The 6,158-nt window shown below is 39.7% G+C and overlaps 1 protein-coding gene across 2 annotated transcripts in view; it reads right to left on the bottom strand.

The window, feature by feature from the left end:
• The window catches only part of PLCL2 (phospholipase C like 2), a 106,268-nt gene extending 100,233 nt beyond the window's left edge, over positions 1–6,035 (bottom strand). Inside the window, exon 1 of one of the 2 annotated variants that reach the window (XM_019474482.1) lies at positions 5,728–6,035. The gene's annotated coding sequence lies outside the window, so the exon portion shown is untranslated. The remainder of the gene's footprint in view (positions 1–5,727) is intronic. The other variant, XM_009288592.2, reaches the window with a different exon arrangement.
• Between the last annotated feature and the right edge of the window lie 123 nt (positions 6,036–6,158).

Raw genomic sequence — 6,158 nt, 5'->3', positions numbered from 1 at the left:
CTCCAGCACCTCAATGTCCTTCTTGTAGTGAGGGGCCCAAAACTGAACACAGTATTCGAGGTGCGGCCTCACTAGTGCCGAGTACAGGGGCACAATCACTTCCCTAATAGTCATATCTTTGATCAAGTCTGATAATAGGCATAAAAAAACCTCATCAGGTATTCATAATGATTTTTAAATTCCATTAATCGTTTTTCTTCACCACTGAACAGACTGAACATGTTTTGTGGCTATTCTAGGGATTTGGGGGTGGAGGGGGTGAAGGAGTTGCTATTATTCACACTAGCCAAGCTCTTTACTCAGTCAACAGAAATAGACAGATAAGCTCTTCCAGAAGAGAAGACAGAGAAGCTAAATTCATCCAAATTAAGCTCCTGCTCCAAGTCATCTTTCAGAAAAAATACTTTCTCTTCATGGGCTATAGTAAGTAAGCTAACTAAATTACATGCTGAACTTGGGTAAAGTGAATATTGCCATGTATCTGTTTCTACAAACACTTTTTGTTTCTTTTTTTTGTAGTAGTATTACATATATCCAAATAAAATTTTGATTACTGTGGTCTACAGAAAGTACTAATGCAAATAAAAATATATACCAAATGCAATGCACAACATACTCAGTGGCTGTGACATAACACACATCCCAATCCAGTGTCACTCTTAACAAGTAGTAAAATGCCTGATATATATATCTAATGTATATATACTATACTATATGCAAATACCTAAGGTATGCAGCTTTTGTATGACAGAAAACATGATTTAGGGAGAGCTACTATATGATGTTAAGTATTGTTTTAAAAAACAGATTATATTTTTAAAAATTAGGAAGCCAGTACCCGATAAGTAGTAGAGGATGAAGAAGGAGGAATACAAATACTAATAGGTGCTGGTAACCTTCTATAGTCTAGCTGAGAGTCCAACAAATCAAAGAGAAAGTATCCTCTAAAAGAAAGCTCCAGGATTTATGAAGCTGCAGTTAGCCGTTCAGATCTCTCATACTATGAGAGACAAACCAAAGAGATGAGATAGATCTACCATAAATCAACAAGAAGAAACTAAGAAACAAACAAACAAACCAAATCCAGAAACAGCTCCTCAGAAAAATCTGCGCTTCGATTGTCTAGTTGAAAGCCTGCCCAAGGTAAGACGTAGGAGTAGTGCAACTATCACAGCCTTGTTTCCTAAATATATGGGGTTTTTGTGGTGTCAATGTTGGTGTCAATTAACACGTGTGCTCTGAGCAAAATGTCTTCTATTGTTGGGACATTCATGTCTTTCTTCCACACGGATCTACTGTAACTAGGAATAATTCAGCTCATACTGTAGCCTTTTTGTTTCCAAGGGGAAAGGCCCTGGAGAAAGAAACTACATGTTAGTTTTCTCCTTCTTTCCTCTATATGGCTGTTTTCTTTGAACTTAAGGAGCCTTAGCACCTTTGAGACTGTGACTGCTCAATCAAGTTTACCTGAAAATGTCCAGCACATTGAAAAGTTACTTGGGCATAAATGCACATATATATCTCACTATATATCTATATCAACAGCGTCACTACACAGGTTTCTTTCCTAATATGAAAGATGACTGAAAATCAGGTAATTTCATATACTTCAAACTGATTCCAGCAACTTAACTCCTTTATAGCCTTTTAGATAGAAGCTGAACATGTATGATCTATTCCTGGGTCCCCATGAAGACTTGCTAACATGCCATCGTGCCTAAGATAATTCAGGACTGCAGAGAACCAAGATCTACTGAAAATACTACTTTAGAGTTTACCATGAATGCAAAAGGCTTTATTAAAGCCTTTAAAACAATCACAGTGGTAGAAAATACTGCATACCATTCCCCATATTTCATATTTTGTACACCTGATACAAACAGGTATACAGTATGAACTAAAGATGATAGAAGATTGAACGAGAGAATAATGTATGCTGGCATTTTAATAAGATAAAAGAAGATATTGATGCATATGCTGTAGAACTCCCCAGTCGCAGAAAGACACAGATATGGGAATGTTTAGTTTCAAAAGCAAAGCTCTGCTGAAAATTATACCCTAGAATATCTACCTGCTAAATTTGGTTCCTCTCTCTCACAGACTTTGGAACTTAGGAGTTGCCAATGCTCAGCAAGTGCATGACTTTACAAAATGAAAGCTTGAGTTTACACCCAGAATAAAAAAGGGAGATAAAAATTTAAGTTATCGGCCAATAAATTTATTGACATTGAGGTCAGTATTACTATATGCAAAAAAACCCCTGGACTCTGCTTCCAGACATGTTGATAAGAACACTCCTGCTCACAGAATGCCAAGCCACCTTTCTCCATTTATTTCTCATTGTTGTCTTCCTAAGTAACTGCAGTCTCTCCTAAGTGTATCTCTTCTCATTTTATTACTGTAACACCTCTCCTAATAAAGACATATTTATCCCACTGGATCTCTTTGTGTCTAGGTCTATAGTTTTGACAAACTGTGAGGTTCCGTAAGCGTTTATTGGAGACCCCTGGAAGCAAGCAGCTCTAAGGAAAAATATACACCACAAGGCATTTGCCACCTTAAAGATTCTCAAACTCCTGCCACCTCAAAGTCTCTTTAAGAAAGATGCAGAACCTCACACAAAACTAAAGCAAGCCCGCTGCCAACGGTCGGAGCAGCTAAGAGAAGTTCATAGGATGCTTAAATCCACTTTGAACTGCAAGATGGACTCACTGGAAATTCATTTTACAGAATATTATAGGAACTGTTGTAGAAAATTACATTCTAGGAAATGATAGCTAGTTGCACCAAGGAAAATATTACGGAAAAGCAAAATAGCGATCAAAAAAAACAGTACGTACAAACAAGTGGTACATAAATTAGTTCACAAATCAGGTATCTGAAGAGCCTAAATCCTATGAATGCACAATGTGTCATCACTATCACCTCTGAAAAATCAGAATCTCATAAATACAGAAACTAAGAAAGTGGAAAAGTCTCTATAAACACAGATATGCAGTCCCTAGCCCTCAAGTTTGGTTCAGCAAAGGTAAGCAATGAAATAGGCTATTCCATAAAAATTGCTACAAATGAAGGGTACAACCTTTAACACTTTCAGCCTAAATGCAGCTTATATACAAGAGTGAAAGGCCAAGTAAACTACCATGGTATGAAGATCGTATTAGTTTTTCTGGTAAGTGGCCCTACCAGCTGTCGTCATCCTAGATGACACTTCAACCTTGAAGAGTATACCCTCTTGTACCAAACAAGAAAGAAAAAGTCAAAATTATGCAAGTGCACAAAATAAATAAAAATAGAAAGAAAAAAATATGGAACCAGTGAAAAAAGAGAAAAAATAGAGACTGCAAGTAAGAAAGGAAAGGAAAAAAAGGCAGCAACTGCTCTGAGAAGAGTTATGCAAATAAGACAACCAATGGAAGCACAGACTAAAACCAAAATAAAATATATTTCTGTGCTCCTAATTTTCACGCACAAACATGCGGTTCTAAAGAATTTAATCTCCACTGGAACTATTATTCAAACATCAATTCTGTTTATGACTCAAAAGCCTACACAGTAATCAGCAGGCAAAACATTTAAAGTATTAGATATTCCATAAACGTGCATTTTACAGATCAACTAACAATGTTGTGTTTTGCACAAAGGTGTGAAATCTGCATGGCACAGACCTGTTTCCTGAGGTTACTCCATATATTCTTTAAGAGCGGTTTTACATCATTGACATAAGTTACTAAAACTCCAGGAACATTTTCCAAAAATAGATTACATTTTACTTTTTCCACGCTGTTTTACAGACTTCTGCTCTGCAAGAGCAGGCAACAAGAAGCATCTTAAGGTTTACTACTCATGCCAGATTTTCCAAAAGGTTTAATATCGAAAACTAGGCACCTACGCAACCAGATTCAAACTACCTGTGAATTGCTGAACTAAGCAGGCAGAAGAATATTCAGTATGTATGAAGACAAGTGATTTTTCCCAGAAGTATTAAAACAGTCATATCTAAAATAAATACGGATGACATAACTTTAAATGTAGTGATGTTAGATTTTTCCACTCATGTCAATTATTCAAACGGTAACACAAAGTTGTAGTAATCAGGTCTTGGCAGCTAAACAGATTACTGCTCACATTTGCAAAATGGTATTCATCCATAATAATACCAGAAAGTTGAATAATTTTATATACCAAAATGCTATCATTTCTGTAGAAACTAAGAACCTTGACTTAGGTATTCATGAAATGTAATCCAAAACATATTTCATTATTTCATGCTTCTTGATCTTAATATATCACAAATCCCTAGGTATTGTATCCTTGTTTGGTCCCCAGAGAGGCAGAAGGTTGCTGTATAATCAAATCATACACTACAAAGTAGTATGATGGCATGATACACACTGTAAACAACGCTAGTATCTTTCTTGGGCTACCACAGAAGAAACAAAACAGCGTTAGGGAATATCAGACCTGTAAAAAAATCACTGGCAAATCCAGTAAATACTAAGTTATTCCAACACCAAGCTCAGTTGCCCCTTGTCTATTGTTATAATTTCTTTAACACACACACACACACACACACGTACACGCCCAGCATCACTGCTCGAACAGGAAGGGTGGGTGCAGGCTGTCAAATGTGTTCCACTGCTGACTGCCCTTGCTTTCCCCTTGGTTTTTATAGCAAGGTCCAGGAGACGGTAACACAACTTGAGATATACTACTAGTCTTGAATTTCCACACGTGTTTTTCTATCATCCTGCCAACAGAACTTCATACGCTGATTTTGGAGGCATACAAATATTTAAGAAGACAACAAATCTGGCTTGATTTTGATCTAGCTGATCTTGATTAAACTCAGTTCTTAAGTACTTGAAGTTGTGCTTCTTTTTCCGGCTAGTACAACAGCCGTTATACCAATGGAGTAATTTCTCTATGTCCTCTCAACCTTTTTACTGGAGTTGGGAAAGCTAACCCAAGACAAAGTGTCATCTCTCAGGAACCATGGATTTAAGAAAAGAGAACAACTGCATTTGTATAAATAATTGTATTAAAAAAACCGCTCCCATTCCTTTTTCCCCAATTTACATTCTACCATTGATGCTCCCCCTACTTTTCAAGCTGAAACATTAGCATTCAGAATATGCAGAGTCAAGTATAAATAAAGATGTTTCTATAGGTGAAGTACAACACAGCCTACTGTTAAACGAGCTGTCACTTTTAACAAGAAAAATGCTCCCTATTCTACCTTCTCCCACCCCCAGCCCAATGAGATCCCGAATCTCTCATCACCTGCTGTGTGCCTGTCACACACACAAGCCAATGGAGCCACAAAATTGCTCTGCACAGGTGCATCCCAAATAACAAGGATACTGTGTAATCCATGTCTCCCTGCCAGGCTGGTGCCCATGTTGTCTTTTTACAAGCCAGCTAGTTTCTCTCCCCTGCTCCAACAGGAGTTAGAGCCTTCTGTTTTAATAAACCTCAAAACATGATGCCCTCCCAACCCCCAAGCATGGATGTGGATAAAGCCATCCTCTCACTGTTGTCCACTTCTGACAAAGGAAAAATCAAGTCCCCTCACCACAGGGGAAAAAAAAAAAAAAAAAAGAAAAAATCCGCCTATCCTTTCATCTAGAGCCAAGGCTCTGTGAGCCAAATCTGTCACCCGCATCTCCCTGCCTCTGTCACAGAGAAAGAGCCAAGACCCCGATGGGGAGGAGCAAGTGCTCTTACCTTAATTATGCTGCTCCTCCGGGGGATGCCAGGTTTGCCTTCCCGTTGTTGACTGGTGGAAAATCCTTTCTCTTTGCTGCTGCTCTCCGGGCTTGCAGGAGGAGCTGATCCCGGTTCCTCGCTGGCTCCCGCTAGGGCACAGTCCCCGTTGGAGACCCGGCTGCCTGCGCTGTCAAAGCGGGATCTCCCGCCGCCGCCACCTCCGCCTCCTCCTTCCCCATCTCCCGCCTTGAAGGCCACCTTCCCCGGGACCGGCCCCGGGGAGGAAGGGAGCCCCCCGCCGCCGGTGCCGCCGCCGCTGCCAAACTCCGCCATCAGCCTCCCCGACTACAGCAGAAACAATATTGCTGTCCCCCTCCCCTCCTCCCGCAGCTGCTCGGCGGTGGGCCCGCGTTCCCTCTCTGTTTGTTTTACAGTAGGGGGGATTTGGG

Source organism: Aptenodytes forsteri, unplaced genomic scaffold, assembly GCF_000699145.1.
Source record: "Aptenodytes forsteri isolate BGI_AS27 unplaced genomic scaffold, ASM69914v1 Scaffold9, whole genome shotgun sequence".
Taxonomy (NCBI): domain Eukaryota; kingdom Metazoa; phylum Chordata; class Aves; order Sphenisciformes; family Spheniscidae; genus Aptenodytes; species Aptenodytes forsteri.
The sequence above is the reverse complement of the archived record's forward strand: the minus strand, read 5'-3'. Positions and strand labels throughout refer to the sequence as shown.